Below are 14,395 nucleotides of genomic sequence, written 5' to 3' on the forward strand. Positions count from 1 at the left end.
TGTTGTATTAAAAAGTTTGTGATTGAATCATTGGCATTTACTAAATGCTTCCACATTATTTTAAAAACTAGGATTTTTTTAAAGATAAATACATTTGACAGGTTTTAAGAGAATGAGCAGACAGCAGGAGTTGGTGCCTGAATGAATGAAATGAATATTTTCATGGACTGGGTAAGGGAAAACCAAACTGAGACATCCACACGCTGGACACTTTCTCTGACAGAGAGCTAAAAAAAAAAAAAGCAGATTTATTTCATGATGACAATTTTCTGAGCATATTAACCTCAAAACAAAACATAAATCCCTCACTGGAACACACAATTTTTACTTGTTTATTAGAAAAATAATTTATTTTCTTGTTAATTCCAGCTGAAGCTTTTGTCCAAAAAACACCTCCAAAGTCTGATATTTTTGTTACAACCAGTCCTGAGAATAAACCAATTTGAATTTCAATTACACATGCTGCTATGAGTGCCCCCCCCCCCCTAACCAGAGACCACCAGCATACACACACACACACACACACAGAGAGAGAGAGAGAGAGAGAGAGAGACCCGGGTCTGATAAAGAGGCTCTTAAACCCTGAGGAAGTCTGTGTTCGGTCTTTCAGGGGGACAATCCTTACGTCTGAATACAACCTTGAACTCAGCCCCCCCTCCCTGGTTCCCCCTCTCTCATTACTGGACCATTCTTCCTCCCGGCTCACTTTCTCCAGGGTCCTTCTCTTGTTTTTCTCTCCCTCCCTTTCAGGAGTTTTGGGCTGAGTTCTTTCCAGCGGGGAAGTCCGGGCCTTCTCTCTCTCACACAACGCCGAGCGACTCCAAACGTCTTGTCTGCAAAGCTTCATTAGAATTCATTTGTTTGAATAGGTTCATTTCTCCTTCGGTCGCTCCCTCCCTCTGTCCTCTTCTGGGGAAATGGGTATTAGCATAAAAATATCCTTTTCCTCACCTTGATTAACTGCATTGTTTGCACGTGTGTCTGCATGTTTGTGTCTATTACTGTGTGCAAATTTCTTTGTTTCAAGGATGAATCTAAATTTCGGCAAATGAAAATATTCCTTTGTGGTTCAGATATCCAAATTTAGCAGTAACAGAATTGTTCATGTTAATGTCGAGTGATGGCAGTGAAATGCCTGCACAGCGAGCAAGTTTCTCTGGTCAATGATGCCTGCCATACAGTGAGAAAACCTTGACGTCACCCATGGGTTTGTGGACTATATTTTTGATGTTTGAGTTTGGCATAACAGAAACTGCCATGCTTTGTTTTTTTCAGCCGGAGATGACCATATTTGGATGAAAGGGTGGAGCTGAAGGCATATCTTGATTGGATCTGACTGAGAACCTGAGGACATGCTGTAATAGTGACACAAGTTGGCCCCGCCTGAAAGCATGCCGTGCAATATCATCTATTATAAAGGGGAACATAATTAGAAAAAGAACATCAAGCTTTCAAGACTTGAAACTAGCAATTGAGACCACTAACTCATTAGGAAACTGTTTACAGAGGTAATAAATCAACTGAGAAATAGGGTAATTTTCTCATAAGCTTTCATACAATCAGACTTCTTCGACACCAGCATAGACACCCCCTGCTAGCCATTGGAAAGAGAGCCAGTTTAAGGCTAATTACTTTTCAGACCCAGAAGCTCCGTCCATTTTTTGGCAACTCAATGATGCAAACGGATGCATACATGTGTGGAATCGAGCGATGAATGCATCTCTGCATGCACTAAAGCCAGTCTCTCGCGGTTATGTCATATAACCACTGATCACACAGAAACATGCAGCAGACCCATGTGAAGAAACCAGATACATAATGGCCAGAGACTGAGAGGCAGGCCGGCCAAAATTAAAGCCATGAGTCGGTGAGCTCAGAACTAATGACAGGCTGCCATGCCAAGGAGGGGCGGAGGAGAGAGGGATGAAGGGATGGAGGGATAAATAAGCAGGACAGAGAGTCTATGAGGGGCTGTTGTTGCTGCTTGGACCAAACGAGGCCGAAGATATACCGCATCACTTAGTAAAATGAGAAAAGATGGGGGGATGGATGAAAGCCACAAATAGAAAGAAACCCTAAAAAAACAAAACAAGAGAAACTGAGAGTTGTCTAGTTTCGAAGTGGTCAGCAGAATAGAGACACTCAGCTGGAGGCAGCAGTGCTAATAGCTGTCCAATACTCCTATAAAAGGATACAGATACAAACACAACCACGGATGCACATACAGTACACCCAGCAGTAATAAGCCGCTGGCTGAAGCACAATGAGCTCAGGGTCTTTTCAGGAAAGTGGAGCAGCCTTGGAAGGTTTACTTTACTCATTACACCACGCTTAGTCCACAGACGCTGGCTTTGTTCTGCCACCGAGGGCTAAGGTATGCTACACCTGATGAGCAGCTACTCACAAATACATGCATGCATGCACACACACAAACATACACATGCATCTGCGTACATGCTCCCGTGCACAGCCCATAACGAGGACAGAATCAGACACTTGAAGATAAACATGAAGTGCCCTGAATGACCCCTGCTCACACACACATTCCACTGACTCAGACACCACACACACACACACACACACACACACACACACACACACACACACACACACACACTTGTAGCCAGAATCTTTTCTAGCCCCTTGACCTCGGCCGACAGCACCCTGTGTTCTCCCTCCACTGTAAAGAGAGGTCCAGTGATAATGAAGCCAGAATGGAGTGTTCGCACAGAATTACAGCTGGAACGCTGCCACAGCCCCATCACTCTGTGTGTGTGTGTGTGTGTGTGTGTGTGTGTGTGTGTGTGTGGACAGAGGGGAACAATAAGTGTGTGTATGTGCAGCCAGGCAGAGTGATGGATAAATACACCTTTAATAACAGCCCAGTGAGTCAGTACAGAGACAGGCCTGCAGCTGTTGGACTGGCTGAAGGCAGCAGAATAGATCAGCGTTGATCAGATCACAATCACACAGATCAATACACAAGAGTCCTGAATATTTAAGAATAACATTTTGTCTGGTTTCATTCAAGACTACTCATTCTCCAAGCTGTGTCGATATTATTGATCCAAGCACTTCTTCATTCTAGTGTGTTGCTGCCTGCTTTATGAAGTGAGGAAAAAGGACGGCCCCAAGTAAAGAATGCAGCAGTACGAGTGGAGCTCAGAATTACATGTAGTGATTTGGAAAGTAATGAATTAAAAAGAGCAGAAGCAGAAGCCCTGAAAGAACTTGGTTTGGAAGATGATTTTCGAGGATTTTGAGCGTGTTTTCATGTGTTTAGTGAAGCTTTGGCACCTTCTCCCATCGCAGAAATACTTCATGGATCATGGATGCAGCAGAGGGGCTCATCCAAACTGAATAACATCACCAACAAGACCTGAATACTTTCTCCAGCTCCCACAGGGATGAACTAACTCTCTCTCTCTCTCTCTCTCTCTCTCTCACACACACACACACACACACACACCGTTTCAGCTGGCAATTTGTCATCTTAAACCCCACTTATAGTTGAAATTCAATTGCCAGCCTGTCTAATCTGGATCTATTGGAACTGTACAGTGAATCATGAATGGATTTATAATAAAGCAGTGATGATAACTAAACTGTTTTGAGGTACTTCTTACTCCACCATATGTACTTGATGAGTATTCTGTCTGACAATCAGTCATGCAGATAATCCGTCACCCAACAGCATACAGTACATACAACACATACTTATGAATTTATTTATTATTTACTTTAACTTGTACTTTCAATACTTACGTCCATTTATTGCCAGGAAACTACTTTTGATACGCGAGAACATAAGGACTATTTGTAAAGGTGACTTAAGTAGTATTTTTATACAATATCTTTACTTTTACTCAAGTATGACTTTTGTGTACTATTTTTTTTCTGGAAGAAAGGATAAAGTCAAAGCAGAAACAGGGAATGTTGTCCACTCTACTCTGATTACTGTTGAGAGACACAGTCACATATCCAACATTTCCTGAATTATTACTATTGTGAAAGTAACACTCACTAAGGCAGGAGATAATAATCCCCACCAGAACTAAGACACCCGTGCACATGCAAATACTGCACTGTTGTAAGCAGACACACATATTTTGCAGCTATAAAGAGTAGGTAAAAAGTAGATAGTATACCTTTGCATATACCAATATATTTGTGGATCTAGATATCCTTTCACTTAGATATCTGAGAATCTTAACAATTTATCTTATCATTTATTTTGTTCTGGTAAAAGTAAACAATGTAGTAGAATGAAAATGAACAAGTAAGTCAAATGAATAACTAGCCGCCATGGTTCCATCTAAATATTCTGGTGTGAATCATGAGGTGGTTTTAGTTTTTTAGGAGGTGGGTTATTCATATGGCCTCACACCTTAATCATGTCACGACAGCTGGAACAAGTGACAACAAAACAATCCCGAAGACCTCAATTCAGCCGGCTTTTTGTCAATAAGAAATGACGTGTTATCTGCTGTGCCACCAGCATGCCCCAGCCTCGAGTCTTTTCAGAATGGTTGGTTAGAAATGGAGTGAGTGGACATGGGTGCCTGTGTGCATTTGTGTAAGTGATTAAATGAAAAAAAAAAGAAGAAGCGAGGACTAAGTGTTCCCGTCAGTGTTCATCAAGGTGGCACTGTGTCTATATTCCCCAGGCTGTAATAATATAAGCGACCACTTGGTGGTGCTGGCACTCTGTGAGCACGAGGAGCCTCAGCAGGGAGTTGAGGTGGCCTCTCTGAGCTGAGTGCAGCCGCAGTGCGCTTCCTCAGAAAATAATGTGTTTTTATGTCAGTGGACTGTATGCATTTTGGCACGCATGCATAATTTCATTCATTAAAATAAATCGCGGTACATTTTCATGATAGCACCACCTTTGTGCTCAGTATTTACTATAAACTGTAGAATAGTTTGAGTGTGAAGGTGCTGTTCATAATTTCCCAACATCTGACTCTCTATGTCCACATGTTTGTTCACATCAGGAGATATGTGTGTCTGAGTATGTGTCTCACTAGAGAAGGGGTTGTTTATTGACGTCCGGCCAAGTCATCTGTGACATGGTCTCGATAGTTGACCTCAGCAATGATGTACGTTTGGCCCGTGGAATCTCTTCATATTTATCCAGGTACAGACTCAGCAGACTCTCACTCACCTAGAGGGGCATCGAGACGATTATCTTAACAGACAGACTTTGAAATGCAGGATACAGACCGTGGGCAAGTAAGCATTCTCTGTTGCAGACAGTCGACAGAGGAGGAAATGTTTAAAAAGGCCATGAGTATTATTCAGTCTTGAAATAGATAGTCATTATACATTTTTCTAAGTGGCCATCACTCTGACAGGGTATAAGACTGAGTTAAGTATACATTGTAATTCAGAGCAGATTACTGACAAAGAGCGCATCAGCCATAAATATGTTCCACTCAGTCATCACAGCCATAAATACAACCACATCATGGTCATCGCCACTCAATCATTCAGTAGATGTCACCACCAACATCTTCACCGCACTGATGGCAGTTCATGTGATGGCAGATACGCCAATAACTGTCACTGGTTAACTGTTTCCTTCGGTATCAGATGAGGCCCTCACCTCAAAGTCAGAATCATGAAGTCATAGATAATGTTCAAATCCAGGGGTGGAAACATCTTCCTGTCGAGCAGGGTGTTGAGAAAAAGGACAACATAGAGAGGAGACAGTTATGTTCATTAACACAGTGGGGGAGCTTTATTTGGGATTTATTTTCTGTCTTGCAGAAATTTATATTTTCAATGTACATTTTAAAGAGTTCAAATAAGCTTTTATTTTGTCAGAAACAATGAAAAGCTTGTTTGCCTGTTTTTATCATGGGAAGAAGGGATGAAGATTCAATAAAGAATGAAGAATAAAATGGTCTTAAGCCAAAACATACTGTATGCAACTACGTATATTGGTTGGTGAACATTTGATGTCCACTGGCGAAGAGCTTAAGTTTCAGTATGAGGTTGAAGGGTGCTATTTCACCTTTAGGTGATCCACCTACTCAGGCAACTAGGAGAAAGAGATGGCTGTTAGTTGGGACAGCTCTTGGTGCTGAAATTATGTGTCATATGCCCCCTTTCAGACGACTAACAGATGGAAAATACAGACAGGAAACATTGAGAGCAAGACAGAGGTATGACCAACCCTGATTAAACCAGGGACATTGCTTGAAATGCACGTCTGCCTATTTTCATGCACGCCTTTGAGGAAACTGAGGCGCTCTATCTTAAGTAGGTGCTGGCTCTGACTGTATCCAAGCTTAATGAGAAACCTAATGAATCAATTAAGTGCATAATGTACAGTTTACTATAGAGAGAAGCAGTCGAAGGAGGGCTGCACATACCATGACTTGTTGCATGTGCACTGGCATTAAACAGTGAGGAATCGGACCCTAGTGTTTTACTGTAGGGGATGATCAAACCCCAACTTGGCCAGTGTTCGTATGCTGACTTTCAGCAGAAGCATGTTTCGTTAAATCAGCAGAAAACAATGTATTTAGAATCATTGCTCTGTTAGAAAATACAGTGCGGTTACAGCAAGGGATGATTTGATTCTTATTTGTTCGGAGCAGCTGTTTGTGTGCCTCTTGCACCCAGGCCGTTGTGGCTGTTATGCATCTATGGCAAAGCAGAGGGAGGACATGGAAGGGTGAAAATGAATCAAAGGAAAGACAATAAAAATTGACTTCCCCAAACAAACAAATTGCTTGATGTATAACAGTGACATTTCCCTAGTTACAGAGAGGCGTGTCTGAAAAGCAACAAACCATAGAAACTGACAGTCAGGCCTCCACTGGTATAATAAATAGTTGCAAATCATGCTGATGAGCACCAGAGAGCAGGGGAACAGTGGGTCGATACACAGAGTGAAAGATTCATCTGAATAACCCTAATCAATCAAATATTCATCAAGTATTTTGTGCACTTTGTCAAACACAGATGACACTCGAGCCTAAAAGAAACGCTTGTGGGAGAAAAGAATAACTCTGCTACGCACCAGAACAAATCAGGGACAGAGGAGCAGGAAGACAGAGCAAAGATGGTGTCGCACTGTTATTGACGCCCTCTTCTATTATGCTCTTGGCCAGAGAGAGCACATGGCGAGTGCTCGGTCCTTGCAGAGACTTCAGTTAGCTGCAGCAGGGCTCCTGTGGGGTCCACCCCAGGAGACGGAGCTAAGATCAGAGAAGTCCTGCAGGTGGGTTCCTCCACAACCTGGGGAGAGGGCTGAGAAAGGGGGAATTGATGAGCCAACATGGTGTAACCCACTTCACACATAATAGTAACCTTGTGATGGGCTTTTGTGAGATTCAAGCGAGCTACAATCAAACAAATCAGACAAAAGGAAACGTTTGTTCAATTAAGAGTTGATGTCAGTTCTAAACTAAAACTTAACAACTGAGAATTTCAGCACAATTGTTGCATCGCCTCAGTCTCTGGTGGCCATTTTAGCCATCAGAGTTCATCAAAGAGTGGCTTATGGTGGAGTGTGTGGGTGGGTGGGTGGGAGGGCGGCCTCAGTTGGACAGCCAGAAACAGAGAGAGGGAGGGAGAAAGAGAGACCGCCACATGGACAGAGAAGAAGAACAAGACAGAGGAAGCAACAGGGAATGATGGGATAGCAGCTGACACTCACAGCTTGAAGAGCAGGAAAGAGCGGGAGGCTCGACAAAGGAGGTGACGAGGAGGAGATGCAATTCTGACGCAGAGTGCTCACAACATCAACATTTTCTGCAGCTCATTACAGCTATTCTCCCAATCATCTAGAAGAGGGAGGATAAAGGAGGAATGACTTCAGGCTTGATCAAGAGTAGCTGGGGGGAAAAAAGGGGGGGAAATGGATGTTAAAGCAAGATAGGACATGTGAGAAACTGCTGAGAGAGAACTAAGTGGATACGGAAAAGAATACATAATACAAGGAGGGTATGGAGAAAGAGAAAAAGGTAAGAAAGTAGGGTTCATTATATGTTTTCATTACGGATATGTAACCGTGAAACTTTCCGCAAGCTGCGTGATTCAATACGAGTCATGAATCATGGCCCGACATCATTAACTTAGCTAGATAAACACTAGACTCTACTCTCAGCTGAAGGGAGAAGAAATCTTGGCAGCAGCAAAATCCTCCTGTGATCACATTAATATTGAGCTCAGCATTGTCAAATCTAATTCCCACTGATGGAATAAAGCAATGGAAGTGAGTGACACATATCCACAAACCCACACACTCTCTTGCACTCCTGTCTCTTCAGTCAAGCAGTCATGAATAGATCCTCGGTTGTCAGAAAAGAGCAGCGAAAGAAGACATGTATTCATCAGCACCGCAGTATAATATATATACACAGCGGGGGGGTGTTTTCTTAATCAAATACAGGAAGAATACAGCTGTTCACAATTGTCAGTGTCACACTTAAGAGAATTCCTTTTAACTTTTCAGGACACAGCAGGAAAAGCAGAACGAACGCACAAGACCCCTTATCAAACACTCACACACCTGCACTCTGACCTGAATTCGCCTCAAATGTATTATTGCTATTGGGAAGAATATTCTGGCTGCAGCAGAAAAACAATAAAAACTTCCCAGAACACATACAAACCTGGTAGCAAAGCAAAGGTCCCTGTCAGGAGTACTGCTGGAAGGAAGTGCTGGGCAGCTCGTCGAGCTCTTAGATGTTGTTCCGACTCATTGTCAGTCTGATTAAGCTGATCAAGCATCAAGTGATCCCAATACGCCAACCATCAATTTATCACTGGAGAGACCATACAACAGAGAGCAAAAGAGAGAACAAGGAGAGAACAAACAACACATCAATCCTACAGCAAAAGTCTTGTCCAAGGGCAGTAACCAAAAAGTTAATCTACTAGCAGTGTGAATGAAGGGGCTGCCTTTGAGGGAACATAACTTCTACGCAGTTCTACATTTGAATTCACAATGGCATGCCTTTTGGGGAATTAAGTGTGTTCCAAGCTTTTGAAAACAAAAGGTTTGTCCTGCTGGAATATCTTAAATCAAACAAGATGAAAACAAGATGTTTGTGTTTTCTTACAAGTCCTCCTCGGAGGGAGAAGCTGTACTCAACCGTGTTGAGTTGGCACACATCTGCAAGCTGAAGAGCAGCTTGTGGACCACAGCACGTGTACCTGCAGAGGATAAACACACACATACAGTAAAGGCAGAGGAGAGAGTAATCCTATGTCTCTTAGGACAGTGTTTTCAACAGCATAGGAAAGAAGAAAAAACCTACATCATTATCTCAGCGTTTCCTATAATTCTTTCTTTTAGTAACACTTGATATTAGCAACACATATCAACCATTAAATACAGAGTGTGTAATTTCTGACACTAGAAGTCTCTCAATCAAAACACAACAAAAGAAATAAGTAGCATGGGATCATGGGAATTGTTCTCTTTATTGTGCAACAACCATCACTGCTGATGAAAATCTATTGCCTTTGTTTCAGTGATGAAATAGATGAAAATCTATTCGGGTGTTTACATACTGTAATGTTGACTCCCGACTGGAGGTGAAGGGGAAATGTGCTTACTTCATGAAAGAAACGTTACAGAGAGCAGAGCTACAGTAGTTACAGCTCATGTACGGGGGCAGATAAACACTGTGTGAGTAACCCAAATAAACACAAATGATCGCTTTGGTCACGAGAACACACCATTAATGATACAAGTCTGTAAGACATGACTCAGACACACATATTCACAGACAAGGAAATATTTTAAGGTTTATTCATGTTAAGAAAACGCACCCTTACCTAAGGGTAAACGTGGATTTCTCTCGGTTTGACCACTGTTAGAAATTTGGGATAACGTAAAGACACAAGTCAACAAAATATATACCAAAGGTAAATATATCATACATAATAGTGAACAAATATTTCTAAATTAAGTCTTTTAAACTCAGAATATGCTCCACATTCTAAAGTGAGTTCGTGCAGATGAGTAATTCACAAGTAGAACCTGTGTGGGTTATGAAGTGCCAATCTACTGGTGAATTAGTAATCTAATGTCCTAGAATGACATACTGTAGCCTACTGAATGTTCTGTAACTGTAAAGGCACATTTTACTGTGTTTCAAAGATCACAGGATATGAGTTACGATCCACAGATCTAGGGTTATAACTGAAACATCTCCATTTCACATGACTTCTTTTCTCTCCAGAGTTAAGTCATAATTCATGTATAACTTCTTCAAAGGCATGATCCGTTGCTACTGCATCAAGCATACATGAGGCTGCTGTTTGTCTCCGTACATATTACATTTTGAGAAATCTCCAGCTTTTTAGGTTTTCAAGTCTCACTGCTTTTATTAATGTGCAATTAGTTGTTTTGTTAAATACAAACCACCAAAATAAACTAACCCAAAAGGCAGAAATCTAATCTAGGGTTAATTTCATACTGTATTTGCCCCCACACATGCTGCTTCTAATGAGGCGTGTAGTACAACATGCAACACATGTGCTGTACAGTACCTGCAGTGTACAAGCAGGTGTGTCACTACTGCCCAAGGTTAATCATAGTGCTCTTTGTGCAGGCACGTTTGTACTGGGGGTGCCAAAGCTCTTCCTGTAATTTTAAGAACAAGCTGACTTAGAACAAAGTCAGAGGTATTCTAAAAGTTTGATCCCAGCAGAGAGCTTAGGAGAGGCTGAGTGAGGGGAAAGAAAGAAAGGTAGAGAGGCAGAGAAAAGGAACAAAGGGGAAGCAGCTAATAGTTTGGAGGATCTAGGAATAAAAAATTTATAGGGTAAAATAAGGTTCCTTAAGTCCATCCGTCAGCATTGCTGCAGTGGAAATTAGTCTTGCTCTAGTCGACTCTCCACCACCATGGTGCACTTCTACTACAAAGAGTTGCGTTAAATAGTCATTCGGTGAATCTCTGCACTGTATTCTTGGGTTGTAGAGTTTGCACATCTTTTTTCATTTTGTGTCAATTCATACTGGTCTTTTGTGTTTTTTGTATAACAATTCACAAGTGGATTACTGGTACTATATTATACTGAGAGTTTGGGAAATGTATCATGTTGAACAGCCTATAAAAAAGGAGTGCAATGTACCACTCTGTAACAAAGCACCATGTGAATACAGTCTTCATTTGTCTTGAGATTCACTTTTAATGTCTTAGAAATGTATTACCAAATGTTTACTGATCCTCCCTCAGCTCTCCACTCCTTGTCCTTCACTTTTTAAACTATTTTTCTGCTGACCTCAGCACTCCTTTTCATCTTTAATCAGTCCCCCATCCCCACCTTTTCTTTTCTTTCATCCTTCTTCCTTCCCCATGTGTCCTCCTGCTATGGCTCCCTGCCATCCCTCGCCCTCTGTCCTCCTTCACTTATTTGTCTTCTCTCTCCCTCCTCCTTATTTCTGCTCACTTCTCCTGCTCTTTACATGCTCACCCCTCTGTCAGCCAAACCGCTCATTTGCTATACACACATATATAGATATATATGTGATTACAAACACTAAGACTAATAATTATCAACATCACATGAATAGCATGTATATCATCGGTATTACCAAAAACTATCAATTATGCGCATCTCTACCACTTTAGCAAAATCTGCACTTTCATTATCACTATAGAGTATAATAGAATATTTGCTGATTTACACATCCAGCAGACAGAGTATTCATTTGTCATGTTTCTACTAAACAGATGAATCCAATGCTTCGGGACATCTCCAGCCTTGTTTGTGGTGACAAAACCAGCTATTTTAAGCTAAAACATGATCTTTTCCTCACCCTAACCAAGTGATTTTTCTGCCTGAACCTAACCAGACCATAAGCACAACACTGTCACAGCTTTAAAATTTAAATTTAACCTTAAGAAGTTGCGATATAAAGAAATTTCAAGCTTCGACATACCTGTGGTTTGCAGAGCTGTTTGCATTTTCATTTATTGGGTTGTAGTTTTCTATCCTCTTTGCGTCAAATAACAACTTACATTCTCACGTTACTCTTCTAGCATTGAATTGGATGTCACAGTGAGTACTAGCAGCATATATTTAACACACACATATATACAGTATATGTGACATATTTAACTGTTGCAGACCAGCACTGCATATAACCAAATCATATGCATTAATAAATTAAATTATTCAACATTTTACTAGCATTTTACTACCCAGATAGGTCGTCCATACATATATATTTTTTTAAGGGATTGGATATTATTCTGTCCAGTCTTTTTCATTCAACTGAACCTTTTCCTCAGGCCATCCACTAACTTGTCTTTTTTTTATAACCTCTTCCACTTCAAATTTTCAATGTTTTTTGACCAATTCTTGCAGCTTTCCCTCCACTCAATTGGTCCACCTTCTCCCTTCCTCTTCCCTCTTCTTGTCTGCTCCGTAACTTCTTCCAAACTCCCTTTCCCACCCCCTCCTTGAAGTCCTCCCTCAATGCCTTTACACTTATAACTAACCCCTGTCGGAATTTGATCATGACCATCGTGTGTTAGTTGTTTTCCAGCTGCTTTCCCAGTGTGAGCCAGTTGCCTCGTTTGAATGGTAAACATACACCAAAAACTTTTGTTTTGCAATATCAAACTGCAGGCTTTGTGTAAAGCCATGCAAGTATCACACGGTTAAAATAAAGGTCCAGTGGTAACAGAAAGAATAATTGGAAAACGTGATGTAGTTCTTTGTTAGCTTTATTTTAAGCACTGAAAAAGTCAAGTTTTTTTGGGTTTACCGGAAAAAGATGAAATGAAACTAAAAATGAGGCAGGCTGATTTGAAGCACAGCAGGGTTTGCCTCTGTGGAGTGTGTTAATTTTCATATTCACAAGAGTTGGGGTGGGAGGCGCAGAACTACTGCGACTACTACTCTTACAGCTATGGAGGGGAATATGGATGAACAAAGAAACAGAGAGGGTTATTGATTATCGGCAAGTCAGAAGGAACAGACGACTCGGCCATTAGACAAATACGTCACTCCAAAACGCTGCGGTCGCAATCTATAACCGCCACAACTCAATTGTCCCTAAATGTCACGCTGTGGCTACATTGTGAACTGGCAGCTGAATGAAGTAGGAGCAATGAAGCAGAGCAAAGACCTAGAGAGAGAGAGAAAGAGAGAATGAAAGGTCAGAAAGGCGAACTAGGAAGAAACTGTCTGTATGGCCCACACTGGGACAAAATTGGCCAGAGAAAAGAAAGGAGAGGTTCTGCGGAGATGAAGGACGTTTTGAAAAGAGGGAGCGGGATGAAAACAGCGATGACCTAAAGATCGGGATGAAAAAATGGTGAGGTGACTTACTCACTCATTCTCCTTTGTCCGACCCGCTCACTCTTTCTCTTTGATAGTACATAAATCTTTGCGGCTACCTTTCTCCCCGATGACACAGCAGTCACATTGTTGGCAAAATGTAAGACAGACCACAGCTGCACACAGCTTCGTCTTCCAAAGTGAAATTAATCTAAATGACTTTTTCTGCAAAAGTACAGAGATGATCATTTAATCGAATAATTATTTAAAGCAGCATTATGTAACTACAGTTGCTTAGAAATAACAGCTTTGGATTTTGATGGCAATGCGTCTTGTAATAAGGCAAACGGTGTCTCTTTTACAGCCACTCCACCCCCCATGGCTTGTTTCTGCGCTATGTAACTTTGGCAAGCGGATGGGATCCCCCCCCCTTGGGGCTCAATTTACCCACATAAGTCAAGGGGTTGACTTACCGCTAATTGTTTTGTGCTTGTTTCCTGATTAGCAATGGCATCAGAAAACAATAAGTAAATTGTCTGTGTTGTTTCTACAGAGACCTATAAGTGAGTGTTTGACACTATGTTTTACTGGTTTGGTATTAACATGGGAAAAAACGCCGTCCATTATTTAGAAATCTTCACAGAGGAGACAAGAGAAATTAATTGGAAATTGCACATTTACATTTCTTGTACAAATTGTGAAATCTTTAAACCAGCCATTTCACAATAGGGAAGTTCTAAATGAACTAATTTGGTTCAATGAGGCATTTTTATTTGGGTGAGCGCTTCTTCAGATTTTCGCTGCAATAAACCCCTCCACGTACGTGCAGCTACAGACCAGAGGAGAGGACATAAAAATACCATACAGACCGTTCACACATAGACACACATGAAAAGAGTCAAGGCAGAAAGAAAGGGAAAACAGAAGTCACAGTAGTTTTGAAAAACAGGAAGAATATATTAGCTCCTGTAAACTTTCTTTGTAGATTTCCCTGGCTTTCCACTACCGATGGCTTATCTGATATCCAGTCAAAGTAAATCCCTTCAAATACCAAGAGCCTTCCTAAAAGTTGATAACAGTTCAAGATAGTCTGTTTTCCATTATAAATGGATGTGCATGAGGCTCATGTTCTCATGTT

The 14,395-nt window shown here is 41.3% G+C and overlaps 1 long non-coding RNA gene across 1 annotated transcript; it reads right to left on the reverse strand.

Moving 5' to 3' along the window:
- Window positions 1-6,973: 6,973 nt before the first annotated feature.
- On the reverse strand, window positions 6,974-9,167 carry LOC311251999. Its single transcript, XR_014621477.1, has 3 exons — window positions 9,078-9,167; window positions 8,628-8,780; window positions 6,974-7,260 (listed from the first exon to the last, which is right to left on the reverse strand). It is a non-coding gene; the product is annotated as an uncharacterized lncRNA (long non-coding RNA).
- Between the last annotated feature and the right edge of the window lie 5,228 nt (window positions 9,168-14,395).

This window comes from Pagrus pagrus (genome assembly GCF_965226575.1).
Source record: "Pagrus pagrus genome assembly, chromosome: 22".
Taxonomy (NCBI): Eukaryota; Metazoa; Chordata; class Actinopteri; order Spariformes; family Sparidae; genus Pagrus; species Pagrus pagrus.